The following is a 19,287-nucleotide window of genomic DNA, read 5'->3' as shown; positions in this document are numbered from 1 at the left end:
ATGTTCCATATGCACTTGATGAGAAGGTATAATATACTATTGTTGGGTGTAGTGTGTAATGGAAGTCTTTTAGTTCAAGTCTTCTGTTTTCTTGTTGATTTTCTGCCTATTTGTATCCATTATTGAATGAGGTATTGAACTTTCTATTATTATTGAATTGTCTATTTTTTTCTCTTCAGTTCTGTCAGTTTTGTTTCAGATATTCTGTGGCTCTCTTGTTAGGTGCATGTATATTTTTCATTGTTATGTATTCCTGATAGGCTTACCCTTTTATCACTATACTAACTTCACATTTTATTATCTTTATCTCTAGTAAAAATTGTTGCATCAAAGTCAAATTACAGTGACTGTTTGCATGGTATATCTTTTTCCTTGTTTTTACTTTCAACTAAAATGTATCTTTGAATCTAAAATATGTTTTCTTTGGACAGCATATGGTTGAACTTTTTAAAAATAAAAAGTTATTTGCTTTTGGATTGAATTGTTTAACCCACTCTGATTTAGTGTAATTATTGCTGTGATTGGATTTATGTTTTCTATTTTGCTTTATTTTCTATGCCTTATGTCTTTTTTTGTTATTTTATTCCCCCTTTAATGCCTTTTCTTGTATTCAGTGGATATATTATGGTGTGCGATTTTAATCTTTTTTTTTTAATCCTCACCTGAGTATATTTTCCCATTGATTTTTTCAGAGAGAGTGAAAAGGAGGGGGAGGGGGAGAGAAACATCGATGTGAGACACATCAATTAGTTGCCTCCTGCATGCATCCTTACCAGGGCTGGGGATCAAGTCTGCAGCCAAGGTACACGCCCTTGACTGGCATCGAACCTGCAACTCTTTGGTGAGCAGGCCAACGCTCTAACCCATGAGCCATGCCGACTAGGGCCAATTTTAATCTTTCGATTGTTCATCTATACTTTTAAATTATTTTATGTGTGGTTGCTCTAGGGCAGTGGTCGGCAAACTCATTAGTCAACAGAGCCAAATATCAACAGTACAACGATTGAAATCTCTTTTGAGAGCCAAATTTTTTAAACTTAAATTTCTACTACCACCGCTTCTTCAAAATAGACTTGTCCAGGCCATGGTATTTTGTGGAAGAGCCACGCTCAAGGGGCCAAAGAGCCGCATGTGGCTCGCGAGCCACAGTTTGCCGACCATGGCTCTAGGGCATGCAACATACATTTTAATTTATCAGACTCTACTGCACATTTGTACTAACTTAATGCCTGTGAGATATAGAAATTTTACTTTTTTAGAGTTCTGCTCCTTCCCTTTCTTTTTCCACCATTTTTGTTTTATATTATCTAATGTCTTTTAAAGAAGCCAAGAGAACACAAACACTTTGTATAGAGTATGTGTATTTGAGTGTGTCTAAATACACACATATATACACAGACATGTACTCCCCACACACATATCTTCTAATGTAACTGTTTTGATTCTCATCATTTTTTCCTGTGGATTCAAGTTATCATCTGGTGTCATTTCTTTCTTTTTTTTTAATTTTTATTAAGGTATTATATGTGTACATATCTTACCATTGCCCCCCCCACCCCACTCCCATACATGCCCTCACCCCCCAATGTTTTGCTTCCGTTGGTTACTCTTATATGCATGCATACAAGTCCTTCAGTTGATCTCTTATTTCCCCCACCTCTCCCTAACCTTACCGCTGTAATTTGACAGTCTGTTTGATGCTTTACTGCCTCTGTAACTCTCTTTTGGTTCATCAGTTTATAATGTTTTTCATTATCCCCAAATGAGTGAGATCATGTGGTATTTTTCTTTCATTGACTGGCTTATTTCACTTAGCATAATGTTCTCTAATTCCATCCAGGTGCCTACAAATGGTAGTAATTCCTCTTTTTTATGGCAGCATAGTATTCCATTGTGTAGATGTACCATAGTTTTCTGATCCAGTCATCTGCTGACGGGCACCTAGGCTGTTTCCAAATCTTAGCTATTGTAAATTGTGCTGCTATGAACATAGGGGTGCATATATCCTTTCTGATTGGTGTTTCTGGTTTCTTAGGATATATTCCTAGGAGTGGGATTACTGGGTCAAATGGGAGTTCCATTTTCAGTTTTTTGAGGAAACTCCATACTGTTCTCCACAGTGGCTGCACCAGTCTGCATTCCCACCAGCAGTGCACCAGGGTTCCTTTTTCTCCGCATCCTCGCCAACACTTGACGTTTGTTGATTTGTTGATGATAGCCATTCTGATAGGTGTGAGATGGTATGGCATTGTCGTTTTGATTTGCATCTCTCGGATAATTAGTGACTTTGAGCATGTTTTCATGTGTCTCTTGGCCTTCCTTCTGTCTTCTTTCGAAAAGATTCTATTTAGGTCCGTTGCCCATTTTTTTTTTTATGTATTTTATTGATTTTTTTTATAGAGAGGAAGGGAGAGGGATAGAGAGTTAGAAACATCGATGAGAGAGAAACATCAATCAGCTGCCTCCTGCACACCTCCCACTGGGGATGTGCCCGCAACCAAGGTACATGCCCTTGATCGGAATCGAACCCGGGACCCTTCAGTCCGCAGGCCGACGCTCTATCCACTGAGCCAAACCGATCAGGGCCGTTGCCCATTTTTTTATTGGATCATTTATCTTCCTTTTATTAAGTTGTATAAGCTGCCTGTAGATGTTGGAAATTAAACCTTTATCAGTGATACCATTTGCAAATATGTTCTCCCATACAGTGGGGTTTCTTGTTGTTTTGTTGATGGTTTCTTTTGCTGTGCAGAAGCTTTTTATTTTGATGTAGTCCCATTTGTTTATTTTCTCTTTGGCTTCCATTGCCCTAGGGGCAGTATCACTGAAAAAGTTCTTTTGGCATATGTCTGAGATTTTGCTGCCTGTGGATTCCTCTAGTATTTTTATGGTTTCCTGTTTTATATTTAAGTCCTGTATCCATTTTGAGTTTATTTTTGTGTATGGTGTAAGTTGGTGATCTAGTTTCATTTTTTTGCATGTATCTGTCCAATTTTCCCAACACCATTTATTGAAGAGACTGTCTTGACTCCATTGTATGCTCATGCCTCCTTTGTCAAATATTAATTGCGCATATTGGTTTGGGTCGATATCTGGATTCTCTATTCTGTTCCATTGATTTATATGTCTGTTCTTGTGCCAGTACCAGGCTGTTTTGAGGACAGTGGCTTTGTAATACAGCTTGAAATCTGGTATTGAGATCCCTCCTACTTTATTCTTCTTTCTCAGGATTGCTGTGGCTATTCGGGGTCTTTTTTTATTCCAGATGTATTTTTGGAGAGTTCTTTCTAGGTCTGTGAAATATGCCGTTGGTATTTTAATGGGGAGTGCATTGAATCTATAGATTGCTTTGGGTAGTATGGATATTTTGATGATGTTGATTCTACCAATCCATGAACATGGTATGTTCTTCCATCTGTTTACATCTTTCTCTATCTCTTTTTTCAGTGTCCTGTAGTTTTCCGCATATAGGTTTTTTACCTCCTTGGTTAGGTTTATTCCTAAGTATCTTAATTTTTTTGGTGCGATGGAAAATGGGATTGCTTTTTTAGTTTCTCGTTCTGTAAGTTCACTGTTGGTGTATAGAAATGCCATAGATTTCTTGGCATTAATTTTGTATCCTGCTACATTGCCGAATTCATTTATTAAGTCTATTATTTTTTTGATGGAGTCTTTCGGGTTTTTTATGTACAATATAATGTCATCTGCAAATAAGGACAGCTTTACTTCTTCTTTTCCAATTTGGATGCCTTTTATTTCTTCTTCTTGTCTAATTGCAATGGCTAATACTTCCAGTACTATGTCAAACAGGAGTGGTGAGAGTGGGCATCCTTGTCCCTGTTCTTAGGGGAAGTGGTTTTAGTTTTTGCCCATTGAGTATGATGTTAGCTGTGGGTTTTTCATATATAGCTTTTATTATGTTGAGGTATGATCCTTTTGTTTCCACCTTGTTGAGAGTTTTTATCAAGAAAGGGTGTTGGATTTTGTCAAATGCTTTTTCTGCATCAATTGATATGACTATGTGATTTTGGTGTCATTTCTTTAATGTATCTTTATTCTACTCCTCCCTTGTGTTTTTATTGTCAAGTATGTTAAATTGATATATGTTGTACACCCACCAATACTATTTTCTAGATATTGTTTCTTTTAAAATTTAAGAGAAGGAAGAAATATGTAATTATATTGACTTTTATAATTACCTTTACTGTTGCTCTTTTCCTTTTCCACTGTGGCTTCAGTGTTCTGTCTGATGTCACTTGCTTTCAGTCTGAAGATCTTCCTTTAGTGTTTCTTATAAGGTAGGTACACTAACAACAAGTTATTTCAGCTTTTATTGATCTGAGTATGTCTTTATTTTGCTTTCATTTTTTTGAAAGATACTTTTCCTATATATAGGATTTCTTGGTTGAGTTTTTTTTCCTTGTTAGATAATTTTAACATCTCTGAACTCAGATTTTATGGTAAAAACAATACAGATATATTACCTTACTAGAGGCCCAGCACACAAAATTTATGCATGGGGGGTGGGGGAGGGCCCCCTCAGCCCAGCCTGCATCCTCTCCAATCTGGGACCCCTTGGGGGATGTCTGACTGCCGGTTTAGGCCCGATCCTGGGGATTGGGCCTAAACCGGCAGTCGGGAAATCCCTCTCACAATCCAGGACCACTGACTGCTAACTGCTCACCTGCCTGCCATAATTGAATCACATCTGTAAAGTTCCTTTTGCCATGTTATGGAACATATTCACAGCTTCTGGCATTCAGATTGCAAAATCTTTGGGAGGGGTGATATTATTGAGTGTACTATAATCCTTTTATCCTCTGACACAGTCATTTGAATCAGTTTTTCCTCTATAGGTAAGGTGTTATTTCTCTTGCTGTTTTCAAGATTTTTCTTTTTCTTTAGTTTTCAGAAGTTCAACTCTGATGTGTTTTGGGTGAATTTCTTTGGGTTTATTATATTTGGGAATTGCTCAGATTCTTGTATTAGTGGGTTTTATGTATTTTGCCAAATTTGGGAAATTGTCAGCCGTTATTTCTTCTGTCATCTCCACTGTGCTGTTGAGTTCATACATTGAGTTTTTAAAAATTCAGTCATTATGTTGTTCAGTTCTAAATTTTCCATTTGTTTTTTCTTTATATCTTATACTAGGGGCCCAGTGCATGAAGATTTGTGCATGGGGGGGTGGGTCCCTCAGCCCGACCTACACCCTCTCCAATCTCCACTGTCTCCTAACTGCTCACCTGCCTGCCTGATTGCCCCCTAACTGCTCCCTTCCTGGCCTGATTGACGCCTAACTGCTCCTCTGCCAGCCTGATTGCCCCCAACTACCCTACCTTGCTGGCCTGATCACCCCCAAGGCTTTTATTAGTATAGATTTCTTTGCTGAGACTTTGTGTTTCTGCACTGAGATTTTCTATGTTTTAATTTGCTTCAGGTATTTTCAGATTTGCTTGTTGAAGCATTTTTTGTGATGGATCCTTTAAAAATCTTTGTTAGATAATTTTAACATCTCTGAACTCAGTGTTGATATCTTTTGTCCTTTTTGTTCAAGTTGGTCTTTTCCTGGGTCTTGTTATGATGAGTTTCCAATTGATATTTTGGTATTGTGATATAATGCTCTGGATCATATTCAAAACTTCTGTTTTAGTTAGATTTCTCTAATACAACTTTGTCAAGGGGAAGAGCAGTGCTGCCTAGTTGTTACCAAGTGAGGGGTAGAAGTTAAGGTTCCCTGCTCAGTCTCTCTTGACACCCAAGGAGGGGAAGGCCCCCTTGTTATTTTTGATTAAGGGTGAGTGTTTAGGTCTCTACTAAGCCTTTGCTCTTATCACTCTGGCTGGGTGGGGTAGCAGTACCTTGTTAATGCTCCTTATATGTCCTCAAGTAACACCACCATTGGGGGTGACCTTGTTATTATCATCTGATGATAGTAAATATCCTGACTTCAGTAGGCCTTTTTGGATACCTCCCTGGCAGGGAAGGGGAGAGGTGTGTCCTTACCATCAGTTGATGACAGATATCAAGGTTCCCCATGTAGTCTCTACTGATATCTTGGGGGCCAGAGCTCCTTACTGCCTGGTGTGGGTAAAAGTTCCACCTTATCTAACACCATTTGGTGGGATAGAGTGTTAGAATGCCTTATTTCAGCCTAGCCAGAGTTAAAGAATAAGCTTTCCCCTGAGGCTTTGCTTGTGTGGGTGGGTAAATTGTCTTAGTTTTCTCTATCCTGTTTGGCTATATTAGAGTGATTATAGCTTAAAACTTTTATGTCTTGCTAGACTGCTCCTTTTCCTGGTCTTTTGACTGGAGAAAGCACACTTTTCCTGGGTCTTTTGTCTGCACCAGTTGCTGTTTCTGTGTTACTGGCTTCTCCAGCACCCAGTGCAAGATAATATGAAAAAAAAGAAGCCCAGGGACCTCAATACCATGTCATTCCTCAGGTTCTGAGGTACCAAACTGCTTTGCCATCTTCTCTTCATCTTTCAGAGTCTTGTACTTATTTTTATATAATATCTAGGATTTTGAGTTTTACTTAGTGGAAGGAATTAGAAAAAGTATATCTACTCCATCTTTCCAGAAGTGGAAGTCCTCCTTATCTGACTCCCCCACTAGAGATTATACATTACTTAGGTCCCTTTACTTAGTAGGGACCTAAACACTCACCCTTTGCATAGTTATATACCTCATGGGCTAAGATAGCAACTGTCTAGTGCATAGTGTTTGTTTAGGAGGTGTTTGTTGACTAAGTTAAAACTGTAATAACTGTTAGACTTTTTGCCTTCAGAAAAAAGTATCCTGGTTGGAGAAATATAAAAAAAAAAATTATAGTTGGAAATAGTACATGGTTAAATTCTAAATTATCCTGGACTTCTGTAGACTAGATAATTCATGTCCTTCGAAGGTAATTTTTTCCATCTCTTTGAAAAACCTGAAAATGAGGATATGTTTCTTATCTCTGCTTCCCCCTGGACACACCTCTGTTATACTGCTTATAACCATGTATTGCATTTATTTTTACATTTCTCTCCCTCATTAAACTGAGAGTTTCCTTAAAAATAGGGACAATGTTTTATTCACATTTGTATCTCAAGTCTCACAGGCTCTTGAAGTATAGTATTAATAGATACTTGAATGGTTGTTGAATGAATGAATGGGTGCATTCTTTGATGCCCATGTACACAAATAGATTTAAATTTTTATTTTTAAGTACATATATTTAAATATATTTAGAGGGAAATTTATCATATAGATTTAAAATATATTATTAAAAGGGTAATGTTAACATGAAATATACTTTTTTTTCAAAACTCATTTGAAAAAAATTTGCTTTTAAAAATAAGTATTCCTAGTGACTTGAAGTTTGAACCTTTATTCATAGTTATTGATAATATTTCTGCAGGACAGAAGAAATATTTGAAGAAATAAAGACTGAGAATTTTCCAAAAATGATGACACATATCAAGTCAGAGCTCTAAGAAGTGGAAAGAACCTCAAGTAGGATAAATACCATACACATAGACACATCTCATGTCCCTGTACACATCATTTCCACACTGCTGAAAAATGTAGAAAACAGCCAGAGAAGAAAGACACATTACATAAAGAGTAATAGAGGTGAGAATTGCAGCATATTTCTCAGAAACTACACAAACTAGACAATGTTTCTGTAGGAGAGTATTCTTTGTGATTGCAGCTGTGACTCAGAGTTAATTTATGCTTCTTATTTGCTTTTATTTTGAGCAATTGAGGCTTCTCATCTTTAAAAACAAAAATAATCCCAACTCTAAAATCCTCACCTTATACTGGTAAAATAAATATTTAATTGTGATCTATACTTGATTTTATATCATTTTATTCACACTACAGCTTTTTTGTGTTCAAATAGTGGCATGTAGTTACTTTTTTAAGGATTGTATCTTTAATACCTTTTCAAGATACAGTGTTTGATTTGCCCTGTGATTAAACTGTATATAGGAATTCCTTATCACAGTAAGGTCTGAAATACCTGAGGATTCTAGCTCTATAAAATGCTTCAAGTTCTGTTCAACAACTTAAAATGTATTGATTACACACCAAGTGCAGTACAGATGCTCATAAATTCGACATTATTTCTGCTCTAAAGGAATTTATATCAGCAAAGAGAACATATTCTCATGCAATGGATACTATTATAAGATAGCATATATTTAACTATTATAACATGTAATATAGATCATAAATCTTTAGCAATTCAAGAAGTGACCTGTATCTATATAATAAAAAGCCCAGGGACTGTTAGGACAGAAAGATCAGATTGACTGGTCGCTATGACATGCATTGACCACCAGGGGGCAGACGCTCAACACAGGAGCTGCCTCCTGGTGGTCAGTGCGCTCCCACAGCTGGAGCGCTGTTCAGCCAGAAGCCAGGCTTATGGCTGGCGAGTGTAGCAGTGTTGGCGGGAGCCTCTCCCACCACTGCGGTAGTGCTAAGGAGCAGCGAGCTGAGCAGTAAGGAGCAGTGAGCAGGCGGGCAGTAAGGAATGAGTGGTCCCGGACTGTAAGGGGCGCAGGCCAGGCTGAGGGACCACCCCCCTCCGTGCATGAATTTCATGCACCAGGCCTCTAGTATATTATAATAGTTTAAATCCTCTCAGACCTTGATGATAGTATTTAGATTACCAACAATGAAGAGTTAGCTTGTCAGCAATAGCTCAGACTAAACATTATGATATATTCCAGGAACTTAAGGCAATTAGGCTGGCCAAATCAGAAAGGTTATTTTGGGCTTTACTTATAGAAGGTAAAATTGGAGTAGAAACAGCAAGATGATGGAGTGTTTGAGTGCTAGGATAAATTGGAATTTTAGTTTGAAGGCAGCAGAAGCCATTGAAACAAATCCAGAAATGATTTATGATTTTTAAAATGTAATATAAAATATTACAGATGTACAAAGAGGTATTAATAAATATTGCAAATGCATTTGAAACTTCCTATGTATCCTTCTAACTCTGATTGCATTCTCTTTGCTCCTTGAACCACGTCCTATAGCCACTCTCCTGACTTTTGTATTTAACATTGTTATGCATGATTTTAGACTTTTGCTATATATGCATGTGTTCTTAAACCTCATACACTACTGTTTTGTCTGCTTTTAAGCTTTGTGTAAATTTTATTTATGCTGTATTTTTTCTTTGCTACTTGTTTTTATCAATTGGCATTTTTTGGTGATATTCATTCAGGTTTATACACGTAGCTCTAGTTAATTCATTTTTACTGTGAATATTCTTCTGTTCTATGAATATACCACATTATTTCTTTATTCTCAATGTTTCTTGTGGTCACTTCCACCACCCATGTTACTATTATAAATGATGCTGTTATGAACAATCGTATGCAAGACTTCTTGGACTCATGTGAGAGTTTCCTTGCTCTGCCATGTACTACCTGTATGACTTTGGGCAAATCACTTAACCTGTGTAATCCTCAGTTTTCTTATCTGAACAATTAGGATAAGAAGAGCACTTATTTCCTAGGGTTCTTTACCACAAAATATTAAGAAGGTAACATGATATGCACCGACCTATGCCCAAGATATATAGCAAAAGTCCAATAATTTCTAGTTGCTGTTGTTATTCTTAATATTTAAAAGAATCTTTATATTCCCAGCACCTAGTGTAATGCTGTATTTCTTCTGACTTTCAGATCCCATTTAAGTCACACTTCCTTCATGCCAGTGGACTGATAGCCTGTTTCTCACGACAGTGTACATGTGTTATCAGTTTTTATTATTAAAATTAATATTTATGTTTAGCCTTTTTCCTTGTTAGACTTATTTTTATTTCTGTCAGACCCTCAATGATTTAATGACATAAATAATCTTTAAAAGTATTAAATGTAATGTTTGATTACCATATCCATTATGTATAAAATCTTCTCCTTTCTTTCTTCCTTGTTCAAACACAGAAAGCTAGAAATTTGAATGTAGAAGTTATTGTAGAGATTGTTCACTCGAAAAAAAACCCTGTGGACTATAAAATAGTTTTCATGACTTAAGAAAAGTTTAAGAATAACCCACATTGAAAGAAGTAAAATTCTAGTGAGTGTGAATGAGAGTGCTATATTCATTGATATTCTGTGAAAGCCTAACTGATAAGAATGTGTAAGGCAGAATAGAGTACTAAAACTTTGAAGATTGAGATACTAAAGGCTTTCTATTCCTATAGCTTTTCCAGAGGTTCTTTATTTTTTATTTTAGCATTTAAATCCTTTGAAATAGACTGTTTGAAATGCTGACATGGAAGGACCAAATTATATAGGTACATTTCTGTAGTACCACTATTATTTTGTGAGACAGAATAGTCAAAGTTTTTAAATTTCCTATTTCAGCAAAGTGTCTGCTTTTCATGTACCAGCATAATAAATAGTGCCGTAGTTGGTAGACTCTACTGTTCTCAATACATCTAATGATAGCTTATTCTCTTAGAGTTGATTCACTCACTCATTATTTTCTGGAGAAAATAAGCACCATGATATATACAGATCTTCTCTTAGTAGCTCACTGGTGATTACTCTAAAAATGGGCACCATTTGTAAGACTTTTATGTTGCTGTCAATAAATAGCTCTTAGGCTATAACTACAAAACGAAGTTATTAGCACCTTTTATTGTTTCACTTTTAGTTGGGAAAAATACAGTAGTATTTCTATTAAAGCAGAGATAGAGTTAGTGGTATTTGTCATTTTCAGAAACTTTATTATAGGAGATACAGGAGTGCATTTCAGAAGTCAGTAAAGAAGAATTAAAATATTTTTTGTGGGCAAGATTGGCTGGACCTGTGCTATATGACCCAAAGAAGTAGAAGCAGGGCCAGTAAAAATTATATGGACATGTGTTTCAGTTCAGTTTATGGAAGAAGTTTTGCATAGAGTTGTAAAAAAATATGGAATGGTCTATTAGTGGAGTTTCCCATTGCTGAAGGGGATCATACATAGACTCGAGGGTCACTTGCTAATGTGTTATATAGAAGGATTCTAGTACCAGGAGTGGTTAAAAGGCCTTTAAGGTCCCTTTGCATTCTAAGGCTGAAACTCTAGTACAAAGAAGGTGATATGTCTGAAACACAGTTTTATATTTTGAAACCAGTCTCTCTTACCATTTTAAGTTAGGTTCAAAAGTCATTAGTTTATTCAGGAGCAGTGCTTATATTTTAAGTCAATTTGTGTCCCTTCTATCTCTTACCTGATATTTCAGAAAAGGCTAAACGTTATCAGATGTATATTTATGCCCCTGTGTTTGTTTCCCTCGGGAGTATTTGTACATTAGGTCTGTGGACAAAAGAAATCACCAAGAAAGAACAGTACTGATATAGTCAGTCACAGTACCTTCCCTGCTGCTAAGGAAAACTTTAGCCTTTCATATCTACCTAAGGAAAGAAAGGTAGAAAGAAGAAAAAGTAGAATGTAAAGGTAAAATAAGGATTGAAAAACAATTGACACCATACATAGTTATTAAAGTATTATTGACTATATTTCTGTCATTGGAAAACAAAATTTAATGAAAAACAATTAATTGGAACAAATGGTGCTGAAAAAAAATGAAGGGGTGGGGAAAAAGAGGCAAGGAGAAGAAAGTGGAAAAACTGAAAGCAATTGGAGATGGTTATGCTACTTTTTCCCTTTACCAAGGATGGCATATAATTTCCCTCTCTTCCCTTCCAAGTCTAATGATCTAGTCATAAACAGCCTTGTGGTGAGGAGATTTTTCTTGTGAACAGGGCTTCAGACACCAATTCCACACTGAAGGGAAACTGCTTTTCATATGTTTCCAATTCCCCTCCATTTCTGGATCTTTTGATATCCACAAATAAGGCCTATAAAATATATATTTAAACAATTGTCATTTAAAAGAATATTTAGCCTAATGGATACCTTAATCAGGGTATTATTGACCATTCTAGCTGAAAAACGCATCAATTAGATAGAAAGTATTAAATTAAAAGTATTTATTTGATACAGTATACCAGTAATAATCACATTACTTTGGCTAAGAATTTTATTCATGCACAAGTAAAGTAAAATGATATTTCTAGCAAGAGAGAATCAGGCTTTCTTTCTTTCCCCTCAGATATAGTCTTTGTTTTTAATTTATATTTTTTAAAATAATTAAATCATAAAGAAAAAAAATAATACTACAGAGGAACTGAACAACACAATCAACCAAATTTACAAAACATTTCACTTAGCAAAAGCAGTTTTCAAGTGCACATGGAACATCCACCCAAGGAAACCCTATCTTGGGTCATAAAACAAAAGCTTGACAAATTTAAAAGTATTAGAATCATACAAAGTATGCTCTCTGACCAAAATTTAATTAAGCTAGAAATCAATAAAATAAAGATTATGGAAAATCTCCAAACACTCAAAACAACACACTTCTAAATAATTGGTCAAAGAAGTCTCAGGGGAAATAAAAATTCAACATATCAGTTTGTAAAATGCAATGCACAGCATTGCTTAGAGGGAAGTTTACAGAGTTAAAAGATTATATTGGAAAAGAAGAAAGGTCTTTATAGAATTTTTTAATTTAATTTTATATATATAGTTGATGGTATTACAGATGTCTCCCATTTACCCTCCCTTTACCCCCCCACCTCCCAGCCCCTACCTACCCGCCCCAGGTCTTCACCACCCTATTGCCCATGTCCATGGGCAATGCATATAAGTATATAAGTTCTATGGTTCATCTCTTCTTGTCCCCCCATCCCCACATCGAGGTATGTCAGTCTGTTCCCTGCCTCCATGTTTCTGGTCTTATTTTGTTAGTCAGTTCATATTGTTCATTACATTCCACAAGTAAGTGAGATCATGTGATATTTGTCTTTCTCAGATTGGCTTATTTGGCTGATACATTGATCTCTATGCCTGTTCTTGTGCCAGTACCAAGCTGTTTTCATTACAGTGGCTTTGTAGTACAAATTAATATCTGGTAGTGTGATCCCTCCAACTTTGTTCTTCTTTCTCAAGATTGTTGTGGCTATTTTGTTTTGTTTTGTTTTTGTTCCATATGAAATTTTGGAGTATTTGTTCTAGGTTTGTGAAATAGGTCATTGGCAATTTAATAGGGATTGCATTGAATCTATAGATTGCTTTGGGTAGTGTGGCCATTTTAATTATGTTAATTCTACCAATCCATGAACACACCATAGTCTTCTACTTCTTTATATATTTTTCTATCTCTTTTTACAACATCTTGTAGTTTTCCAAATACAAGTATTTTACCTCCTTGGTTAAATTTATTCCTAAGTATCTAAATTTTTTTGTTGCAATGATAAATGGGATTTTTTTTTTTTAGTTTCTCTTTCTGAGAATTCATAATTGGTATATAAAAATGACTGATTTCTGGCTGTTGATTTTTTTATACTGCTATATTGCCAAATTCATTTATTAAATTAATAGCTTTTAGGTAGAGTCTTTAGGGTTTTCTATGTATACTATCATGTCATCTATAAATAGTGACAATTTCACTTCCTTCTTTCCAAATTTAGATGCCTTTTATCTTTTCATCCTTTCTGATCACTGTGGCTAGGACGTCCAGTACTATATACTATATAATAAAGAGGTAATATGTAAATTTACCATCACGCTCTCACACATGATGGCCGCCCCCATGTGGTCACAAGATGGCCGCCACAAGATGGCTGGCAGGGGAGGGCAGTTGTGGGTGATCAGGCCAGCAGGGGAGGGCAGTTAGGGGCGACCGGGCCAGCAGGGGAGGGCAGTTCGGGGAGACTGGGCCTACAGGGGAGGGAGAGCAGTTGGGGGGGGACAGGCCTGCAGGGGAGGGCAGTTAGGGGCGACCAAGCCAGCAGGGGAGGTCATTTGGGGGTGACCAGGCCAGCAGAGGAGGGCAGTTAGGGGCGACCGGGCTGGCAGGGGAGGGCAGTTGGGGGTGACCAGGCCGGCAGGGGAGGGCATTTGGGGGCAATTGGGCTGGCAGGGGAGCAGTTACACATCAATCAGGCTGGCAGGGGAGTGGTTAAGGGGCTATCAGGCTGGCAGGCAGGTGAGCGGTTGGGAGCTAGCAGTCCCAGATTGTGAGAGGGATGTCCGACTCCAGCTTGGGCCTGATAACCAGCAGTCGTACATCCCTTGAGGGGTCCCAGATTGGAGAGGGTGCAGGCTGGGCTGAGGGGAACCCCCGACCCCGTGCACAAATTTTGTGCACCAGGCCTCTAGTTGCATTATAATATTTATACATGAGTACACACACACACCACAGGGATCGTACCTAAACCGGCAGTCGGACATCCCCCGAGGAGTCCCAGATTGGAGAGGGTGCAGGCTGGGCTAAGGGACACCCCCCCCCCCAGTGCACAAATTTCATGCACCAGGCCTCTAGTATAATAATAAAAGCATAATATGCTAATTAGACTGGATGTCCTTCTGGATGATCTTCCAGACTAAGCTGGGGCTGCAAGGGAAGTCTGGGTCCTGGGTACCAGAGGGAAGCCAATGCCAGCAGCCAGGGTAAGGAAGGACTACTCTTGCACAAATTTCATGTATCAGGCCTCTAGTGTTGAATAAGAGTGGTAAAAGCAGACATCCTAGTCTTGTTCCTGTTCTTAGGGGGAATGGTTTTAATTTTTGTCCATTGAGTATGAAGTTGGCTATAGGTATGTCATATATGGCCTTTATTATGTTGAATAATGATCCCTCCATTCCCACTTTGCTGAGAGTTTTTATCAAAAATGGGTATTGGATTTTGTCAAATGCATCTATTGATATGATCATGTGGTTTTTGTCTTTCAATTTGTTTATGTGGTGAATCACATTTATTGATTTGTGAAAATTTTACCAACTTTGCATCCCTCAAATAAATCCCACTTGGTCATGATGTATAACCTTTTTAATATATTGCTGGATCCAATTTGCTAATATTTTACTGAGGATTTTAGCATCTATGTTCATCAAGGATATTGGCCTGTAATTATCTTTCTTTGTAATGTCTTTTTCTAGTTTTAGAATTAGTATAATGCTGGCCTCACAGAGCTTGGAAATTTTCCTTCCTCTTGGATATTTTAGAGTAGTTTGAAGAGGATAGGTTTTAGTTCTTCTTTGAATGTTTGGTAAAACTCCCCCGTGAAGCCATCAGGACCAGGGCTTTTGTTTGCTGGGAGGTTTTTTTTTTTTTTTAATTTTATTTTTTATTACTGCTTCAATTTCATCACTTGTTATCGGGCTATTCAGATTTTCTGATTCTTCTTGATTCAATTTACAAGATTGTGTTTTTCTAAGAATTTGTCCATTTTTCCAGGTTGTCTAGCTTGTTGGCATATAGTTGTTCATAGTATTTTCTTACAATCCTTTGTGTTTCTGTGCTGTCAGTTGTTACCTGCTAGGGCTGACCAGCATCCACTGAATGATGGATGAATGAATTACTCCAACACAATATTTGCTGTGAAAGAGTGGGCTAAGGGATGGCCTTGATGAAGGAGCCAGGCAGCCTTGATTGCCTGCCTCACTAAGTTTTTATTGTACCAGCAGTTTGAGATAAAGTTTATCTTTTAGATACAATCAGTAGGGTTAGTAATCTTGGGAGGACACATGTGTTTACATTGTCCTCTAGGCAAGGGCATCCAGGGATGAAGCATAAGGATTCAAGTAAACACTTGGGGTCTGCACGTGCACAGACTTGTTTGGAAAGGTCAAGGAATAATTAGGGGTGCTGCCTTCAACACTCCCCTATGTCTCCCCTGATTTGGAATTCCAATAAACAGGGCAGGCGGCCTTCCACACACTTCCCTTTTATCAGAATGTCCTTCTTACAAACTTTCCAACCAAGTCTCGTGTGCTCTCCAACATCTCCCCCTTTTTTGTTTTGCTGAATGTAGAAGACAGAGGGAGGTGGTGAACTTTCTGCTATAGTATATCAGGGTCCATGAAGTGTGTTTACTACTTCAGTTCCGATTTTACAGACTATAGGAAAAATGAAAAGATCAATGGTTAGTTATCTGGAATGTGGAGTGTGAGTACACTCCAATAATTGTTCAGCCTCTGCCGTCAGCTACTTCATCCCCCAGGTTATTCCAGGGGCCATCTGGGTCCAGGGAAGGTGCCTCATTCAGTGCTGCAGAGTCCCCAGGCTCAGATTCTTCATTTATGGAAGAGGATTGGTCCATGCCATGTCATGGTAGGGTTTAACCCAGCGAGCTGGAATCTACAGTGGCCATGTGGGAGTAGAAACACACACATATTCTCTCCCCCATGTTAATAATTCATTGGATCCCATCCAGTTATTAGTGTACACATTTTGCCACAAGTCTTGTGGTTTCTGAGGTGGGGTTATTGAGGATCGAAAATCATCATTCAGATTCGAAAAATTAAGGGTAAAGAATGCTTTAGCTAGTAGTTAGCAGGATCCTTGAGTCCCGTATTCCCCCTTTTTTGTTTTACTAGCATTCCCTTCAGGGTAGCATGGGCACGTTCAACGATGGCCTGCCCTTGTAGATTGTAAGGGATTCCTGTGGAATGCTGGATGGACCAAGTTCTGCAAAAGGCAGTGAAGCCATAACTGCTATAAGCAGGCACAATTTCAGTTTTTATATTGGTTAATAAAGCTACATTTGGAAACAGGTCTTATTGAATTCATGCAAAGAAATGTATTGCCACTTATTAAGAATTACCAAGTACTGGAGGGACAGGTAGGGAGAATATATAATTTACCAAATTTACATTAAAAATGCTTGCTTATGCCAAAACCGGTTTGGCTCAGTGGATAGAGCGTCGGCCTGCGGACTCAAGGGTCCCAGGTTCGATTCCGGTCAAGGGCATGTACCTTGGTTGCGGGCACATCCCCAGTGGGGGGCGTGCAGGAGGCAGCTGATCTATGTTTCTCTCTCATCGATGTTTCTAACTCTCTATCCCTCCTCTCCCTTCCGCTCTGTAAAAAATCAATAAAATATATTTAAAAAAATGCTTGCTTATATCTGAAAAACAAAAAGTTTAAGAATCAACAATACTTTCAAATGACATGGAATCTTGTCCTTTCTGCAAAACACAATATTCCAGAATAACAATTAGAGCTATAAATGAAAACATAATATGGTTATTATTTGACAAAGCTTCCCATGTACCTTAAGCAGAAAATTTTCCTTCATGAGAGAGAAAACAAATACTGTACTTGAGGCATTCCAGAGGCTATTGGAGTGATCTAGTAAAACCAATTCTAGGTCAAGAAAATGTTTCTTAAAATTCAAACCCTGGAAGGATTGTTAATCTTATTTTACCAAAAGATCATATAGCAAAGTGTATTAGGCACAAACATAGGCTAGCAAGCTTCAGTTCCCACAATTAAAAGATGGCCTTTTGTAAGAAATACCTGATTAATATGAAATATTACCAATTTAATAATTTATAGAACTTTTTCTTCCTGGGTAGAAAAACAGGAAATATCTTTTCCCTTTTAACAGACTAGAAAAGGACTAACCAAAATGAGGTTTATTCTCTAACTTCATTTGTCCTTGGGTGTGGTCAGCAAAGGACACTAAATGGATTTCTGCTGTCAGTCTCCCTGAGTACATTGATATAAGCTATTTACCATCTGGTTATATCCTCTGTTTAGGGAGGCAAAATGCAAATCATTTACTCTTAAGTGTCCTGGGTTTAGGGAAGATAGAATTTACTAGATGGCTCCAAATTGCTATTCAACCATCTCAATTTCCCTGTTCTACTTGTCTGGCTTACTGGCCTGTGTCATTTATGCAACTTCCTTTCAACATTTCTCTTAACAAAATTCAACTTTCAGCCCTGACTGGTTTGGCTCAGTGGATAGAGCATCGGCCTGCAGACTCAAGGGTCCCAGGTTCGATTCTGGTCAAGGGCATGTACCTTGGTTGCGGGCACATACCCAGTAGGGAGTGTGCAGGAGGCAGCTGATCGATGTTTCTCTCTTATCGATGTTTCTAACTCTCTATCCCTCTCCCTTCCTCTCTGTAAAAAATCAATAAAATATAATTGAAAAAAATTCAACTTTCACCAACTTTCTACACCTTTCACAAATCTTTCTGCAGAAACCTTACAACTTTCAGAAATAACCAGCTCTAGAATCCACTTTCTTTTTTCTTCAAAATGCATCTCTATGCCTCATGCTTTCCATTACATCAAAACGATAATCTCTTTCCCATTAGTTAGAATTCTTAATCCTTAGGAATCTTAAATTTTTAGGTGAATATAAGTAATGAACATTCCTCAGGTTAGCAATACATTCACTTTTTAAGAGATATTTTAAATAAAATACAAGACATTCATTAACAAATTAAAATCCATTCTTTAGATTCTCCATACAAGGGAAACTCAGATTAATTAATATTTCAGTATCCTGTTATTTCAAAATACCTAGATATTTAATAATTTTTACTATTTAATCCAGCAAACTGCAAAGTTTTAAGTTACCAAACACTTTGGAAAACTATGTTTAGGCATATATAATTACCACTGAAAATGCTTTATCATATATTCTTCATTTTAGTTATATTTATTTTGCCTGGACAACTTTGAGATTTTTAAAGCCAATTATTATTACCCAAGGCATTTTAGCAAATTTTGTAACACTGATAACTCACTGGCTTTCAGTGGCTTTAATGTTAAAGTACTATTTTTTTTTTACATAAATGGGAGTGGCCCCCACTGCTATTTCTGCAGCCTGCTGGAGGCCACTTCTATAGGTGTAATCCTCCTAGAAAAAAGACTTGGGGGATTTAAATTGTTATTTCCCATATTTTTTTCTGAGTAGACTAACAGCATGATATCTTACATATAAGAAGAGATCTTAAAAACAGAAACATGCCAAAACCGGTTTGGCTCAGTGGATAGAGCGTCAGCCTGCGGACTGAAAGGTCCCAGGTTTGATTCCGGTCAAGGGCATGTACCTTGGTTGCGGGCACATCCCCAGTAGGAGGTGTGCAGGAGGTAGCTGATCGATGTTTCTCTCTCATCGATGTTTCTGACTATCTATCCCTCTCCCTTCCTCTCTGTAAAAAATCAATAAAATATATTTATATATATAAAAAAAGAAATGGCCAAAACAGAAACAGAAAAAACCTACAGTAATTAAATGAGTATTCATAAAAGGGTGGACTGGGACATTAGCCTTAGAATCTTCAAACTAGGTCCCCCAAAGATAAGAATGCAAGCAAAGCACATCAATAACCAAGTTATATTACAGACAGACAAGAACTTTCACCAGCAATGAGTTTCCAGTGGTTGATGACTTGAGAGGGAGGATCCCCAAGATCAAGAATTCTTGGC

The 19,287-nt window shown here is 37.5% G+C and overlaps 1 protein-coding gene across 4 annotated transcripts in view; it reads left to right on the top strand.

The window, feature by feature from the left end:
- APOOL (apolipoprotein O like) overlaps positions 1-19,287 on the top strand; it is a 142,231-nt gene that overhangs the window by 36,215 nt on the left and 86,729 nt on the right. The window contains exon 2 of one of the 4 annotated variants that reach the window (XM_080653665.1): positions 7,403-7,497. The exons of 2 other annotated variants lie outside the window; for them this stretch is intronic. The gene's annotated coding sequence lies outside the window, so the exon portion shown is untranslated. Of the gene's footprint in view, positions 1-7,402; positions 7,618-19,287 lie in introns of all 4 variants that reach the window. One more of the 4 variants, XM_080653664.1, reaches the window with a different exon arrangement.

Source organism: Plecotus auritus (assembly GCF_963455305.1).
Source record: "Plecotus auritus genome assembly, chromosome: X".
NCBI lineage: Eukaryota > Metazoa > Chordata > Mammalia > Chiroptera > Vespertilionidae > Plecotus > Plecotus auritus.
The sequence above is the reverse complement of the archived record's forward strand: the minus strand, read 5'-3'. Positions and strand labels throughout refer to the sequence as shown.